This window comes from Rhamphochromis sp. 'chilingali' (assembly GCF_963969265.1).
Source record: "Rhamphochromis sp. 'chilingali' genome assembly, chromosome: 8".
NCBI classification, from domain to species: Eukaryota; Metazoa; Chordata; class Actinopteri; order Cichliformes; family Cichlidae; genus Rhamphochromis; species Rhamphochromis sp. 'chilingali'.
This window is the reverse complement of record NC_137935.1, coordinates 2,712,825-2,731,392: the sequence shown is the minus strand read 5'-3', so window position 1 is coordinate 2,731,392 and position 18,568 is coordinate 2,712,825. Positions and strand designations below refer to the sequence as shown.

The 18,568-nt window shown below is 41.3% G+C and overlaps 1 long non-coding RNA gene across 1 annotated transcript; it reads left to right on the top strand.

Moving 5' to 3' along the window:
• The first annotated feature begins 617 nt into the window (after window positions 1-617).
• LOC308401317 lies at window positions 618-5,530 on the top strand. The gene is made up of 4 exons (XR_013972524.1): window positions 618-689; window positions 2,198-2,252; window positions 2,509-2,604; window positions 4,754-5,530. It is a non-coding gene; the product is annotated as an uncharacterized lncRNA (long non-coding RNA).
• The last annotated feature ends 13,038 nt before the right edge of the window (window positions 5,531-18,568 follow it).

Below are 18,568 nucleotides of genomic sequence, written 5' to 3'. Positions count from 1 at the left end.
GCTTTAATTTTAGACCTGCCCTAATCAAACCACACCTATTACATCATCAGATCAGAGGGAAGACTGGTTTTGGTAAAAATGATTTGTAAATGTGCTTATAAACGATACTGCCCTTGTCATAGGTCTTTATTTTATTTTATTTTTTTTATAAATAAATAAGCTTCCACAATAGTGGTTGCTAGTCTTCCAAGCCATCAAGTACTAATAAAAATTACACAATAAAGTAGATGCAACAATGCCCACATATTTTGGATCTTACATCCACATTAAGGTTTTACAATTGTAAAAATATAAGCATGCAAATATCAATGACACTGAGGTACAAACCACACTGTAATCCCTAACAGTTGTTCTAGCTCATAACTAATAAGCTCATAACACTCAAATGTCGTTTTGTAGTTGAGCAAACTATAAAGTATTGAGCTCTGTTGGCTTTTATGCAGCTTTAATTGAATAGGGCTCAATATTTTTTAGCTAAATTTTTTGGAACGCTCAAAAAGTTTAAGAAGCATATATTAGTGACGTTCTGGTGGGTGGAGTCTTGTCGCTCCCTCAGGAAAGCTTAGTCAGCCATCTTGAATTTACCTTGATACGGGGAAGTTTTGGCCAGCCCATGTGGATTAAGAGTCCCCAACTTCAACCCACCACGACCACCACCTTATTTTTTTTCATCAACTGCCCTAAATTTGGTAAGTCTAACGTGTTTTTGTTTTGTTTAAATTTAATTTCGATAAACATTCTTTTTTATTTTTTACTGGAAATATATTCGTACTTTGTGCACAGTGAATGTTTGTTATAAATGAATTCGAATCCAAGTAATTGTAATTTTAGAAGTTTTCTAATGTGACAAATACGTAATGTTATTTCAAATTAGAATGGTGTAACGTTTTGGCGGTTTTCCGTGGGGGACAACATTTCCCATAATGCATTGTATTCTTGCCCGGGAAGTTGACGGTGGCAGTTCTAGCTCCATGCATTTGAACTTTCTACTAAAACTTTCCACTGGTTGTCGTATTTGCCGGTAATGTACGTGCGTATTGTGAGTATACTTATTTCAATAAGTGTCCGTGTTACACAGTCAGTAGTTTACGCTGTTGAGCTGTGTGTGTGTGCTAGCATGAAGCGAACAATAATAAACAACATGAGTGTGTTATCATGATGGTAATTAGACACGTTTGTATTTTTTCGTAGTCTCAAATGTGTGGTTGTGAGATAATCTCGAAATCCTTTTAACAGTTTAGAGGGGTATTCCACTAAGCGAGCTCTACAAGTCAAGGCTTGCGGAAAAATGCATCGCCTGATTCAGCCTAACATTATACACTGGTCGAACTCGGTGCTACGAACGAAGTTCAGCTAAATTGTTCGCGCTAATTCGACAAGGCTCAACCAGCCAGACTGAGGCGCCTCCTTGACACCTTTAAGCCAGACCCTATCGATCTTTGCTAGATAAATTGAAATGAAATGAAAATAAAGAGCCGCGTTCTGCTCCCAGGCTAAGAAAGAATCATTGATGCAGACTGTGCGGATCACAAATACTCCCTAACCTGTAAGGCTGGGGTGTCCAAACTTTTTTCACTGAGGGCTACTTACTAGAAATTAGGTAAATAACCTTAACTTTAGTGTATTAAAGTGTATTAAAGATCACAAAATCACTTAAAAGTGGTCGAATATGTTATATTGTTGAATATAATTAAAGACAAAACTGCTTTCATCACAGCTTTCCATAAATGGATCTTTATTGATTCATTCAGAAAAAGCTTTGGTAGCTTATTTTCAGAACAGCAGCCTCAGATTTCTTCTTAGACAGAAGATTTACAGCACAGAGAAAAAACAATAAAAGGGAAAATAGGACGGGTAAATTTCAAGTTTGTTATTTAAGTTATTAAGCTTAGCAACACACCTATCAACATTAGTTTGAAACGGTTAACATTAACAGACTGAACTGGACTTAATAACAGGAGTGCATATAATCTTAGTAAATTATTGTGGTGAGTATCAGCTGCGCTGGGTATGTAAATCGGGCCATCCAGCTGCGGTGCTGATTCGACGTCACTCGTGCCAAAAATCCGGACAAATGTCACTTGATCAAGGAGCAGATCTGCATCAGATGAGATCAGCTGACTACTTGTGTGTGTGTGCTGTGCAAGAAATGTTTTTGAACATTAATAAGTCGTCTTTGTGCACATATTGTTTACAGATATCAGACTGCAAAGAGCGCTACAGAGAGTCAACATTTCACCAGTTGTCAGTGGGTGAGTTTTATAATTTGTGTCCCAATTTAAATAAAAAATAAATACAAAGAAACTAGAGAATTTTGCCTTGAATTATTCAAAATTTTTAGATTTTTTTTGGGTTACCCTTCTAGATTGACAGGTTTAGCCCGTTACACAAAAAGTTTGGACACCCCTGATCTATAACAATGACAATCAGAACATGGCTATCCAACACTTTGTTTTTACTCTGCATTTGTGTAAATACTATTCTAATAGATATTGTGTGTTCATCTAGGAACAGCATGATGTAAATACAAGACGGGCCCTCGTCCTTCATGCACTTCCTGTGTACCTGCGTGAAGATGCCTCCACGTTATTCAGGACTTGTGATGTAAGTGTACTGGCCTCAGCATCAACCATATGACATTGCTCAGAACTCAAGGAGAACCAGGGTGTACAGTGGGGCAAAAAAGTATTTAGTCAGCCACCGATTGTGCAAGTTCCCCCACTTAAAAAAATGACAGAGGTCAGTAATTTGCACCAGAGGTACACTTCAACTGTGAGAGACAGAATGTGAAAAAAAATCCATGAATTCACATGGTAGGATTTGTAAAGAATTTATTCGTAAATTAGGGTGGAAAATAAGTATTTGGTCACCTCAAACAAGGAAAATCTCTGGCTCACACAGACCTGTAACGTCTTCTGTAAGAAGCTTTTCTGTCCCCCACTCGTTACCTGTATGAATGGCACCTGTTTGAACTCATCATCTGTATAAAAGAGACCTGTCCACAGCCTCAAACAGTCAGACTCCAAACTCCGCCATGGCCAAGACCAAAGAGCTTTCGAAGGACACCAGGAAAAGTATTGTAGACCTGCACCAGACTGGGAAGAGTGAATCTACAATAGGCAAGCAGCTTGGTGTGCAAAAATCAACTGTGGGAGCAATCATCAGAAAATGGAAGACATACAAGACCACTGATAATCTCCCTCGATCTGGGGCTCCACGCAAGATCTCATCCCGTGGGATCAAAATGATCATGAGAACGGGGAGCAAAGATCCCAGAACCACACAGGGGGACCTGGTGAATGACCTGCAGAGAGCTGGGACCAAAGTAACAAAGGTCACCATCAGTAACACACTACAACGGCAGGGAATCAAATCCCGCAGTGCCAGACGTGTTCCGCTGCTGAAGCCAGTGCATGTCCAGGCCCGTCTGAAGTTTGCCAGAGAGCACATGGATGATACAGCAGAGGATTGGGAGACTGTCATGTGGTCAGATGAAACCAAAGTAGAACTTTTGGGTATAAACTCAACTCGTCGTGTTTGGAGGAAGAAGAATACTGAGTTGCATCCCAAGAACACCATACCTACTGTGAAGCATGGGGGTGGAAACATCATGCTATGGGGCTGTTTTTCTGCCAAGGGGACAGGACGACTGATCCGTGTTAAGGACAGAATGAATGGGGCCATGTATCGTGAGATTTTGAGCCAAAACCTCCTTCCATCAGTGAGAACTTTGAAGATGAAACGAGGCTGGGTCTTCCAACATGACAATGATCCAAAACACACCGCCCGGGCAACAAAGGAGTGGCTCCGTAAGAAGCATTTGAAAGTCCTGGAGTGGCCTAGCCAGTCTCCAGACCTCAACCCCATAGAAAATCTGTGGCGGGAGTTGAAAGTCCGTGTTGCTCGGCGACAGCCCCAAAACATCACTGCTCTCGAGAAGATCTGCATGGAGGAATGGGCCAAAATACCAGCTACTGTGTGTGCAAACCTGGTAAAGACCTATAGTAAACGTTTGACCTCTGTTATTGCCAACAAAGGTTATGTTACAAAGTATTGAGTTGTATTTTTGTTATTGACCAAATACTTATTTTCCACCCTGATTTACGAATAAATTCTTTACAAATCCTACCATGTGGATTCATGGATTTTTTTTTTCACATTCTGTCTCTCACAGTTAAAGTGTACCTCTGGTGCAAATTACTGACCTCTGTCATCATTTTAGGTGGGGGAACTTGCACAATCGGTGGCTGACTAAATACTTTTTTGCCCCACTGTATATCAGGAAGGATGTTCAACACAGTCCTCATCTGACTTGTTTTCTCCCATATATCAACTATTGTTGAATAAGATTGCAAGAAGATTGTTACGCATAAACCAGAAAACATGAAAATAGTTGAAAGATTATTATACAAAAAAAATCTGCAGATAAAAACTATCTCCCTTTTTAAAATTCAAGTGTTCTATTTTTTTGGAGGTGCCATGTTGTGGTCAGAGAAATGTTTGGTAAATAACAAAAACAAATATCTTGGCATATATTTATTATTGAAAACATTTATTTACACATATGTTTTGAAACCAAACCCAAATTAAGATTATTGTAATGCATCATGATGTATCGCAATATCAAATTAAATCGTTGACATTATAATCCTAAAAGAAACGTGCGACTTATGAAGATTCACACCTCTAATCAATAGCATGATTTGTGTCCTTGTGGGGCTGAACTCATTCTTGTATTATTTTTGTTTTGCAGTCAGCAGATGGTCCAGACCTCACTGACACTCCTGTGGCTCTGCTGACAGTTGTCACGGATGACACTACTGATTCGGCCCTCTTCAGTCCCGAAAGCATCTGCATTGTCGTTGAGGATGAAATACTTGTGAATGGTCCCACAAATCTGGCTGAGTCATTTCTCCTGCTCTTTGGGTACATCTATGCATTAGACCTACAATACCCAAAGAAACTTGAGCTTACATTCACATTTATCCAAAAGGTTGTGATGTGCCTTGAGGACAACAAACCACTGAAAGGGCGTCTACTGATGCTGAAGAATGATTTGTTCAATGAGTGAATCACTCAGAATGGACTACTTGTTAAGCTGAGTATTGAGGAAGCTTTTTTGTTTGTTTTTTTCCTAATCATTTGCCTCTTCTACCTCACATTTAAGATGAATGACTGTTCAGTTCACTATTCATGTTTAATGTTCTGTTGCCTAATACGTAAATGCACTGCCTTGATGTTTGTTCCCTATAAGTACAGCAGTGGAAACCAGTACTGTTTTTTTTATGTATTTTTAAAAAAGAAAGTGAGCTGCAGCTGTCAAGGTACAGTAAGTGTTAAATGCATCAATGTTCTAATAGCTGCAATTGCTGTTAATACTGAAAATGTTATTGAATTTTAGAATTGAGATGGAGACCCTTGGAGTCTTTTTCTCTTGTTTTATTTATGAAGCACTTTTTTATGAGTGAGCTCTGTTGTTTGTGCCTTTTTAAAAGCACATTGTGTTTAATAAAAAGTTGTTAAATTGTTAGTGTTGTTACTTTCATGTTTTCTAACACTTTTAGCTGATTATAATTTACTGGGTAAACAGTTTAGAATTATTTGTAAGTGTATTTCCCACAGTATTTTAAAAAATATTGAAGATTTTAAGTGTTATTTCCCATATTATAAGTTAGAAAATATGAAAAAGTTTGAGTTTATTTCCCGCATCGTATGAGTTGCAATATGTAAAATATTTTGAGTGTATTTCCCACCTTAATTAAGTTGAAAAAATTGAACATTTTGAGTTTATTACTCCCTAATTATAAGTTGAGGAATATCAACATTTATGAGTTAACATTGAGGTAATTTAAGGCAACTGCAACTATAATTTTTATTGTAGTTAAACTTAAAACTTTTAAAAACATCACTAAAAAATTGTTGTGTAATCTGTTACACAACAATTTTTGAGTTCTGTGAACTTATTAGGTTTTACAGTGCAGAAGAATCAAAAACAGGTCACAGCATTGCCCTCTTACAATATTTACAATAATTAAAAACTGTGTAAATAGGCTTTCAAATGTCTTTTAAAATAATTTAGGAATAGTAGCTAGTAGCATTTGATTAAAGAGCATCTCTGCGTTTTACAATCAAATCAAATATCACAGAACATAATTAATGTATTTTCTCCTTTATTCCATTTAATCTGCCAGAAGAAGAAAAATTCCCCTGAAAGGCAAAGTCACAGTTTCCCAGCTGTACTGTCAAGATGACAAACCTTCAGCTCAGTGGATGAGAACTGAACTAGCTCCTCATCCCCATCACCAGGAGAGAGGAGCGTTTTAATAATTGCTCTGTAAACACTTAAAAACTCTCAAATGCAACTCGAGTAAATTTAATCTGACAAAATGAATCGGAGCATTGGAAAAGCACAAGGCTGCCCTTTTGTTAAATATGCAATTTTCTATGACCTTCAAAACTGGCCCCAGGTTGCATTTTGATAACAGATTTGGTCAGAGCCTGGAAACAGGTGCTTTTGGGGTGGAAAGGGTTTACTTCAAGGAGTTGGTTTGCTCAGAGCATCTTCTCAAAAGCACTTTTCTTTTCCCTCTGCCATCAGTCTCTCAGGTTTGTCTCTGAAGCACCTTGCCTGAACCTTTAGTATCCTAAAGCTAGACATCTACAATGAGATTTAGCAAAACTAAAATATAAAAATCTAAGAGTTTGCTCTCACCCACTTCTCTGCCTTCTTGCAGCACAACAGTTCCTCTCTTGGAAACCCAATTCTGTGCTTCCTGTCATGGTCCTGGGTCGTTTTGACCCAGCGTTCTTAGTTTTCTTGTGTTTTTGTATTTTGTTCTCTATTTATTCTATGGTTCCTAGGTTGTTCAGTTTAGTTTATTGGAATTCCCCTCATGTGTTTACCCCGTGTCTTCCCCCACGTATCTGAGTTCCCATGCCTCGTTTCTCCTCCTTGTGTTTTATTCCATGTTTTCCCCAGCCCGTTACGTCTGTGCTCTTCTTTCCTCCCCTCCTGTCTGCGCCTCTGTGTACTTCCTGTTTTACTTTGACAGTCTCCCGTCAGTATGCGTCATGTTGTGTTTGTGCCTGCCCTGTCTCGTTACGATTATCTGTGTCAGCTGTGCTCCCCGTGTGCTCCCACCTCCCTCGTTAACCCTCTGTGTATTTATGTCCGCGTCTCCCTCAGTTCTTGTCGCGTTCTCCCTCATAGCTGTGTGTGATTCTCCCTGTGTCGCCTGGTGCACATTATAATTAGTTTTTCCCAGTTTAGTTTTGTATTGTTTGTATGATCTGCTTTCCCAGCAATAAAGCTGTGCTTTTGAGTTAAAGTTCTGTGAGTTTGCGTTTGGGTCCATTCCTGCCTGCCACACAGCCGAATCATGACACTTTCTCTAGATCCACAGTGTGACTCCTTCAGACCCTCTCGGTGGTTCTCCATCAGCTCTCTCAAAGCAAATTGCATCTGTTTCTGCATGAAGCCATACTGCAGATCATTAACTGTCACATCTGCCATTAAACTAGCTGCAACAACTCTTTCCCATCTCATCTGACCATCCCACTTCTTTTTTGCTAACCTCACTCACTTTCCTCTGCTTCATCATCCCACCAAGTCTCCTTGTCTTCTGTCCAGCTCATACACGAAACACCGTCCTGGCTGTTTCCCCTCGCCTCTTCAGCATTTCCAGTCATCTGGTCTCATCACCTGCCTGAACTCTGCACAAAATGTTTCCTTCTTCAGCTTCAACCATTTAATCCTTGCCTCTGTCTTCACTCCCTTTTTATTCTTGATTTCTAGATTTCACCTTCTGCATAAGATATATTCCACCTGTGCGCACCTTCCTCCACTCTTTTATGTTACCCTGTGTTCCTCCCTCTTCCTGAAGTACATCTTCACCACATCCATTTCCATCTTTCATGCAAACATCTGCCCTTCTACATTTCTCTCCTGAGCACTGCACCTACCCAACACTTTCTCATCAGCCCTGTTTGCTTCACCTACGTGTTCACTGAAGTCTGCTCCAATCACCGGTTTCTCCACCCGGGGGATACAGTGTACCACTCCATCCTCTTTTACTTCTGACATCCAACTTGCAGGGCATACACACTGACAATATTTAGTCTCACACTGTCTTCTCCTCTACAGCACATATGCATCCACACAGATTATCCATAGCCCGTTTGGCTTCTTATCTACATATTAGAACCATTTGAATCCACCTCCAATGCTACTTGCACTGCTGCCCTCTCACCCGTGGACCTCTACACAGAATATATCAGCCTTCATGCTCTGTTATATCAGCCAGTTATAGCCTCCCTACTTTCACCTCTCCAGCATTAGCACATAGTGTTTATATGTACCCTGCACACAGTTCTAGAAACATTATTGAAACTGCTCTTGCGTTGCTAGTATGTTCCTAGTATGTTGTAGGTGCTGCAAACCTCAGATTTGGTTTGGAAAAAACAACACCCGTGAACATTCAGCACTCGACTTTGCCACAAGGAAAAACTTTCTGGGTTAAATCCAACTCCACTTTTCTCACCAACATACCGCAAATCACAATGGGAGTCCCCAACCATTTCAGCAATTAGCCTACCCACACACTCACAGACACAGAAACACACACATCAGTGTGCATCATGCACAAAGCCACAAACGCATCAGCCTGCAAATTGGTGTTGATTCACTCCCATATACGGAGCGACTCTGAGTCACAGCTCCCCCAGGCACCAGGCACGCTGTGATTGGTTAGGAGACTGCAGCATTTGTGTGTGTGTGAGTGGCCTGAAGCACCCTAATAGGTCTTGATAAGAATCAATCAGAATGGAGAGAGAACGAAAATAAAGACAGATTGACTGCAGAGGGACCGCGGGCGAGAGACAGTCACTGCAGACAGCACAACGAGAGGCTGTATCACAGGAGAGAGAGGGTGGAAAAGAAGGGCAAGAGACATAGTAAACGACTGGAGGAGAAAGCGAGAGAGGGTTAGAGGGTAAAATTACCGCCAGCTCAGACTCCCGGGAGGAAATAATGAGGAGTGTCCACATCAACAAGACCTGACACTTATTCTCACACACTCACACTTGGAGAAATAGCTCAAAGGGCTACCTGAAAACTCTCCATCTGCTGGATGTGAGCAGTGACAGGAGCGATGACTCTGATACCGAGAATTACGAGCTGCAAACGTGTTCGTTAATAATTCTGCACAATAGAAGATGTACGTGAGCTCTGTGGGCATTTTCCCCACACTTTTCAGAATGCTAAAGAGTGCTAAATGTGGCTCATTTATGGTTTTGTGAGTTTGGCTGTTCACTGACATAATCACAACAAAACTGCTGTGTTAATCCTCCCTGACCTCTGCATCAGTCAGTCACATGACTGCAACTCCATGAATTTAGCATTTAGACACACAGACATGGTCAAGATGACCTGCTGAACCTAAAAGTGAACTTTGGAATATTTTTGAACAAGGCTACTGGGATTTTCCCCACATAAACAGCTCTGGGGTTTACAGAAAATGGTCTGAAAAAGCAGCCATTAACTGTGTAACCAGGTCATCCCACAACATGTGTTTTACATCTTTGTAACTCAGTGTCAGCTAATGTGTTTGTGGAGCTTTGGGTACTTCTGTTTGAATATAAAATAGCTTGAAAGTTTGGAAGTGCTCACTGTATTACTTTGTTTTCAAAACTCATAGGTCGCTGTACTTTGTACATTTGCATATGCCGTATGCAGAATTGCAACCATGGCTACTTCAGATCTTGCAAACTCAAATTCCATGACACCGTTTGTTGCCTGTATCCTTAACTCATTCACTGCCAATGGCTGGCAGTGAATGAGTTAACTTCGAGGATATATATTCTGGACAAATTTCCACACTAGATATTTTTTCACATACAAGTATTAACAATTGCTCATTTTGTAGTTACACATGTCCTCCCTGCCAGTTATCCTGATAGGATTGTTGTGATTTTTTTCTTGCTCTGTATAGATCTGATTTCAAAAATGTGCACAAAACTTGCACTTGGATGCTTTGCTTGAACAGAGCAGGAGGGGATCATGTCAAATGCTTGTTTTGCACTCCAGGCCAAGCATAAACCACACTTCCTCTAATTGCCACTTGAGGCAAACCTCCAACAGTGAAACAATTCTCATTGATTTCAATATTAAAATGTCACAACTCCATATCTGTTTTGGTCTCCGTGGATGCTCCCCCCTTTAGAGCTGCTGTATTGTGGGTGACTTTTGAATCTGGGTAGCAGCGATATGGACAGAGGTACTCTGACAAAGAGAACATTTTTATTGAACTATTGTATCTTACAACAATTTCTTGCTGTGTGGTAAATATCACCACATTTCTGCTTCAGTTTTGATGAGTCAGATTTACATGTATTAGGTGGTGACTTTGCGAGTAAGTAGCCAATGTGTGCCCCGTGTAGTTTATGGATAATGCTTGCCGATGTGCATAACTTCCAAATGCTTTCCTCTTTTGCCTCAAAAAGCTAAGTTAAGTGACTTCACTGTGGTTTTGTTTCAGTGGTCATTTCAATTTCACCTGTTTTTAAGGTTAAAAAAAAACTTTTATTACATAAAATACATAAATCTTATTAAAACTATCTCCAAAATGTCCTTGAAGTGACCGCAGTTAGGATTAAATCAAATGGTTTGCATCTCCACAGCACAGCAGCTCCTCAGGGAACGCCAAAGCAGAGGAATTAGTTGGGTTGGTAAGGTAGCAGAGATAGAACTACTACAGATGTATGAGGGGAAATGTCTGCACCATAAGTGTGCCTTAGTGAGTGTGCTGTATCTTTGCTCGTTGATGTCTCGTGTTTCAGTGGTGACCATGTTGGACAGTAGGATCAATAAAGCAATTTTACTATCGTTCACAAAGGCAAGCGAGCAAATATTGTATCCTCCATGTGCACTGAATCAAATATTCAGCCTTCATATGCTCACTGCTACCATAGAAATGAAAACACAGACACACATAAACAACACCTAAAAGTGTACTTATATAATCCACCATTGTGTCATACCTCTTTTAATACAGACTTTGAACACAATTCATAAATTCATGAGAAAAGTTTCCAGAATGTAGTGCAGTGAATGTTTCCTATTACACTGTGCTACTTTGGTTATGTAATCCTAAAGCTGGTCTGATATTTTGTTGCTAAAAAAAACCCTCATCTGGCTTAATTTATCTTATTGTGTTTAGTTCTAGTTATTTTTGAACTTTCTGACCTTCAATGCACATTTAATATCAACAGGCTTTATTGTGAGGACAGAGTGTAGTTTAGTTTTCTTTTGTAGCCACATATTAACAAGATTAAAAACTGTTTCCTGAACACAACAAGCTCGTGCTTTATCTGCTCAGATTCATAAATGGAGAACCACGACAGGAAGTAGAACCACAGCGGGGAAATGGACTCGTAATTATACTGAGGGTTTGAGTGGTGGCTGTGTAAGTGGGCGTGGGAATCATGTGTCAGCAGGTGATGGAAGAACACTTAAGTCAGCTTTGGGACAGTTGAGGGAGGATGTGAGACATCAGTGACAGGAAGCAGTGTTTCCCCTACGCTGGCTCCATGTGGTCAGCACATCTCCACAGTTGTTTTGATGAATTAATACTTGTTGGGAAACTTTGTTGCTGGCTAAGGAGTTCTCATCAACCCACCACGTTCTCTTCTACTATTGCACCCTCACTGCCACCCTCATAAACGCACCGTGTCAGGAGTCTGGTGACAGAGAGACGTGAACAAGTACATAAAGAAAATAGTTGTTATCCATGTATATTCGAACAGCACTTGAAGAAACCGTGAGTATTACAGAAGCAGAAAATTTAATCTGCACAGGTCGATTTAATTTAAATTCTTTGCCATCCCTTATTCGTGGCCTACTGACCTCCACATCTGCTCTGTGCTGCTTCAGTCAAAATCTGACTGTTGTGAAGAGGAACGCTTGATTACCTCTGCAGGATCATCCAAACAGGAACACTAAGTACCAACCTCGGTGGGATTCAGCCCTTAAATATAAAATAAAATCCAAACGCACTGGTGGTGGTCCACTGTTTATGGTGCCAAGGACAATATAGAATTCCTCCGACAAAGTTTGAGTGTAGAAACGGAGCGCGATGGTTTATCAGACATTTTCACGCAGGCTGAAAAGCAGTGACATTCATTTATCTTCAGCTGTTAATAATCTCAAGATTAAAGTTGAAACGGCGTCATATCTGCGCCTTTAATATAAATCCTTTGAGCTTTAAAACCTATCGACAAAGCTGTATTGTGGGGAGAAGGTTAATCGATATGTACTCTGAACTTTAAACGGGAACCACATAACTCACTTTTCACTCAGTACAGCTGTGAACGTCATTTAATTAAAGCTGAGCGTCGATCCTTTGAACTCATCGTTACTGTTTTAATTTAAAGCCAATGCGCTGAAGTACCGAGACTCTGTGCCGAACCCCACAATAACAATTATTGCTGCTTCTGTGGTTCAAAGTGCAGAGCAGATGGAGGATGTGAGTAGCACCACCTCTCTGGTATTGATATGGATTAAAAAGATTGATGGTCTGGGCTTAAACAGCGGTTCTTCTGGTCAATACAAACACAGCTCATTCACCGAGCACTCACTGCAAACATCTGTCAACATGGAAATCTGTCAATACAAATATCTTTTGCTTTTAGCCAATCAGAGCTCTTTATTTCTATTTTGTGTTGGTTTTTTTCATTCTTTAATGACCCAGTTTTTTATTCTATCAAAAACAGGAGCATTCATCTTTTTCCCCTCTTTATTCAGACTGCTGAGTGGGATATTTGGTGAGACTTCAAACCCACTTGGATTTTATGAGCAGCAGGAGGTATCGCGGCTTTAAATTACACATAAACACAGATTGAACTGTACAGCGGTGTGAGATGGATTGTGGTGTGAATAAATCTCCTGTAACACTTTCAGGTCCATCTGAGGACGCTGCATGTACATGTAAAACGCTCTCCAAGTCACAAAAAGAAATAAAAGGTTTGACTTTAGAGAGCTGCCTCAGCTGGAAAAAAAGCTTTTCCTCACCACTGTCAATTTTTACTCCAAGTTTGGAAACAATTGGTTTGACACAGGAAGTGAGAGGACCCAAGTCAGATGGTGGGACACCAGGTGCACTCGGCCCAAATATAATGACCTCAGTCTTCCTTTCATTAAAATTTTACAAATTCAGAGCCAGCCATGCTTTGATATCCTTGAGACATTCTAAAATAGGTCTGAGGGGTCATTGTGTTTCAGGGGTAGATAAATTTGACAGTCATCTGCATAAAAATGAAATGAGACTTTATGCTTTTTAATAATATGGCCAAGGAGAAGTAAATAAATGCTAAAAAGAAGAGGCCCAAGGATGGAGCCTTGAGGTACACCACATGGGAGGGGGGGTGGAAGATGAATAAAATTTACCAAGTGAGACAGAGACACTTCTGTCAGACAGGTATGACTTGAACCACTCCAAGGCAGTGCCTCTAATTCCGACGTGAGGTTCTAGGCGAGAAATCAAAATGTTGTGATCTACTGCATCAAAAGCTGCTGTGAGATCCAAAGCACAAGAATTCCCAGAGTCAGCAGTTAGTAAGATGTCATTAAAAACTCTCAGAAGTGCAGATTTTAGAAATGAAAGGAAGCTTTGATCTGCTGGAGCCACTCGCCTAGCTTGGGTGTCACTGCATCGACTGCTCTGGGACCACTGTTACCTTCACCTCCACGCCTTCTCCAGCTTCTCGTGTTCCTTCTTCCTGATGTTGCTGTCATTTGGTATCGCTGCTTCTATCATTATGGCCGTTTTCCTCTGGTTAGCCACCACCAGCATTCAACACTATAATCCCCCAACAGCTCACTCAAAAACTGGTCCAGCTGGGGCTCAACACCTCACTGTGCAACTGGCTGTTGGATTTCCTCACCGGAAGACCTCAAGCAGTACGGGTCGGCAGTAATACATCCAGCACCATCATTTTAAACACGGGGGCCCCGCAGGGATGTGTGCTGAGCCCCCTCCTCTTCACTCTGCTGACCCATGACTGCACTCCATCATACAGCTCCAACCTCTTCATCAAGTTTGCGGACGACACAACGGTGGTGGGTCTCATTAGCAACAGGGATGAGACCGACTACAGAAGTGAGGTGAGACGCCTGGCCACGTGGTGTGCTGACAACAATCTCTCTCTGAATGTGGAGAAGACGAAGGAGATTGTTGTGGACTTCAGGAGAATGCACACCCAACATGCTCCTCTGACCATTGACGGAGCGTCTGTGGAGAGAGTGAGCAGCACCAAGTTCTTGGGTGTGCACATCACAGAGGATCTCTCCTGGACGTACAACACCACAGCACTGGCCAAGAAATCACAGCAGCGTCTCTTCTTTCTCCGCAAACTAAGAAGAGCAGGAGCACCAGCCCCCATCATGTACACTTTCTACAGAGGCACCATCGAGAGCATCCTGTCGAGCTGCATCACTGTGTGGTTTGGAGCCTGCAATGCGTCCTGTCATAGAACCCTCCAACGCATAGTGAGAGCTGCAGAGAGGATCATTGGTGTCTCTCTCCCCTCCCTCCAGGACATTTACAGCACCCGTCTCACTAAAAAAGCCCTTTGCATAGCGGCTGATCCCACGCACCCAATGCAAAGCTTCTTCAAGCTGCTGCCGTCGGGGAGGAGACTGCGGAGTCTCCAGGCCAGGACCAGCAGGCTGAAGGACAGCTTCATCCATCAGGCTGTCAGGAAGCTTAACTCCCTCCCGATTCTGCCCCCTCTCCCCTCTCTCCTCCACGGTCTCACTGAACTCTGTCACACACACTCTCTGACTCACTCACTGGCCTGCACCAGTTACCAGTCACTTTGTGGAGCATTGGACTGCCATTACCTCATAAGACTTTGTGTTACACTATCTCATACCGTACATTACCAAATCTCCATTTGCACTATTTGCCTATTTGCACTGCTCTGCCTGGTTTGCACTCAATGTCATTTACCCTTATATTGTATATTGTATAGCTTTCTTGTTATATGTAAAATTGTATTATATTATTTAATTTTTTTTACTTTAAAATATTTTACTTGCATTTTTAATCACTCTTATATTTAAATGTTCATTTTCTATTTTATCTAGGGATTGAGAGTAACGAAGTTTCTATTCTCTGTATGTCCTGTACATGTGGCAGAATTGACAATAAAGTTGACTTTGACTTTGACTTTGACCATTTTGTCCGTCTGTACCTGGAAGTCCCGCAGGATCTTAGCTCGGTCATTCTCCGCCACCCTTGGGAGCGTCTCCCATTTTGACCTCGGGACGTCCAGGCCATATTCAGCACAGATGTTCCTGTACACTATGCCAGCCACATGGTCATGGCGTTCCATGTATGCCCTGCCTGCTAGCATCTTACACCCTGCTGTTATGTGCTGGATTGTCTCAGGGGCATCTTTACACAGCCTGGGGTCTTGCCTGGTGTGATAGACCCCAGCCTCTATGGATTTTGTGCTCAGAGCTTGTTCCTGTGCTGCCATGATTAGTGCCTCCAAGCTCTCTTTCTTTTTTTATGCAAAAAATATCTCCTAGATAACAGAGACTTAAACAGGTGCATCTTGCTTGTGCTTATCAAGTAAATTCTGGCAACACCAACCAGATGACCAGCGTGCTCGTTATTTGTTCGGTTTTACAGGTTAGTAATCAGTTTAAGGCCCGGTACAACAGAGCTTGTTACATATGCCACAGATGCGGTCCTATATTTTCTTTTGACCTAAATCTCTTATTGGAAAAGTAAGTTTTGCTCCAAGTAATTTTTTTCTAAAGAACAGGAGAAAATTGCTTCGACTCTTTAAACTTTTATGCAGCTCCTTTCATTTCATATTGGATAATTTGCAGCAGATCGAGCAATGGCACAATTCAGTTCTCGAATAGAAACGCAGAAAGTGAGAGGACGCCTGTTGTGTGTTTCTGTCTGTGTGTGTGTGTGTGTCAGAAAGAGTGAGAGAGAAATTGAAAGGAAGAGAGCGAGGGAGCAGTGAGTTGCATGTTTAGGAGTGAAACGAGCAAAAAAATGAGAAGTAGGAGACGAAGCAAAGACGGACAGGAAGAGAAGATGGTGGATGACTACTAATGTCCCACTATGCAGACTTACTACTGACACACACACACACACATATAAAGAGTCGAACTTCCGCTGGGCAGTCAAGAAAAGGGGGTGGGCTATCAAAGGAGGAGAAGCACTGTGAGGAATACTGATGCTCCTGTCTGCCACACACACACACGCACACACACACGCACACACACACACACACACACACACACACACACACACACACACACACACACACACACACACACACACACACGGGGACTCCAAAAACATCAAAGGAGAGGAGGAAGCAGTGGTAGGGTTTTAGAGGTAGAGGAGAGGAAACACATGATGAAGGGAACAGAGGAAAAACAGGAAGAAACACGGTGATGGCTGCAGAGAAAATAAAGGGAACTGTGAAGAAAAAGTAGCAGAAGAACAAGAGGAGAAAACGTGAATGACACGAGAAGAGCTCAAAAGTCAGGAGAAAAGGAAAAAAGAACAAAGAGATGAAAGAAGAGATGGATGAGAGATGAAAAGACACCCACTCCAAATGTTAGCCCATTATGTGGCTAGTATGTAGGCTGCTGTAGCGAGCAGTAAGTTCAATATCATTCAAAGTCATTATTGATAAAGAGAAAGTAACCAAGCAGCTGTTTGCATAATTATCACAGTGAACTTTTGTATTTTACCCAAAGCAAGCGGTTTTCTTCACGACTCTAGCCAAAAATGTAAAAATGAGCGAGAACAAGCAAAGCAATGAAAACAGACTTGGACTCATATCTCTTTGGTGAAGTATCGTCTAATTTACTGAGAAAAGAAAATGACAACAAATGAGTGGGATGACAGGAAAGGTAGAAGAAGGAAAAGTGAACAAATGAAGACAATGATGAGCACAGGGAGTGAGAAAATATAAGCACAGGAAGAGTGGAAAGGACAAAGATGTGCGGATAGAAGCATAGAAGTGGAAAGACAACCTGAGCAGAGGGAAGATGAAGGCAGAGACCCCAGAATTCTGTTTATATAAACTAAAAGAGCAAAACTTGTGAAGGAAACGTATTTCTCTCCACATTTACTATGTAGGTGCTCGCTACCAATCAGACAAAACATGATGACTTGAGTGCCTCTGAGACAAAAAACAAATGCACCGAGGACAGCGTCCTTAATACGCTCCTCTACAACAATAACAAAACGATCAGCAGTGATATGTTGATTTCACAGTTTTAACCAGTTACAGTGAATTGAGAAGTTTATTTATTTTATTTTAATAGCAAAGAATAAATTATTCAATTTAGCATTTTAGTGGGGACCTTAGTACTTGATCCCTTTGGAACGTGCTTCATTAGGAGTTACTTATAAGCACAGCGTTTAGTTGTATTGCTGTGCGACATTGCAAATTTTGGTATTGATCCAGTACCAAGTAGATGCAGGGACAGTGCTGCCTGAAATATACAGCATATTTGGGGGGAGCAGTCTTTCACTCTTTCATGATTTATGAAATGAATCATCATCAAACTGCACATTTTGTACACACTTCAATCATCTTTGTGGTAATTAATTCAACACAAGTGGGCTACTGAACCTAACGTTTAGAAACAAAGTGTTAATCTTACTGTGCTATGATTATTGGTCCGATACCAGCATCGCTAACGATACAATCGATATTTGGATCGATCCGCCCACCTTTATTCAGATGTTTGTTGAAGACTAGATTTGTGGACATCTCGGGGGGATTTTTGACCACTTCTCTTTGGAGTTCATCTCCAAATCCTTAAGGTTTCTAGGTTGCTTGACCAAGACGTTGGCTCTTTCTAGGTTTTCTGTTGGTGGTGTAGGGTTAACATTAAGGTCCACAGTCAATCTTAGTGTGCTGCTCCTTGTGTCTTGCTTTCACTCAATCCTTATTCAATTTTTGCCATCTTTTAGTCTTGCTGTTCTTTTGACTTCCACAGAAATGTTTGACATTAAGGATTGTGGTCTTGGGGTCATAGTCAGCATTCTTTTCACTCAACACTTCAAGTCATTTGTTTGATTCCAAAGCTCAGTTCTGGCCTCATTCAGTCCTTTAGGTCAGCGGTCCCCAACCCCCGGGCCTCGGACCGGTACCGGTCCGTGAGTCGTTTGGTACCGGGCCGCGAGAGTTGAGGCTCAGGTGTGAAATGTATGGTTTTCAGGGTTTTTATCGGTTTTCAGCGTCATTTTGTTATCGTTTTTATCGTTTACTCGGTTTTCCTGGGTCTTTTCACGTGTGTTATGAATAAATTTTCTTTTTTTCGGTACCGGTACTAGTTTTATTTTGTTGTATTTATCTGCGACACCTTAAAGGCCAGTCCATGAAAATATTGTCGGGCATAAACCGGTCCGTGGCGCAAAAAAGGTCGGAGACCGCTGCTTTAGGTGTTAATGGGCAAACTTCACACGAGCCTGAAGATCACAATTCATGAGTAGGGGTACTTTACAGGCACAGCAGGAATTCAAAC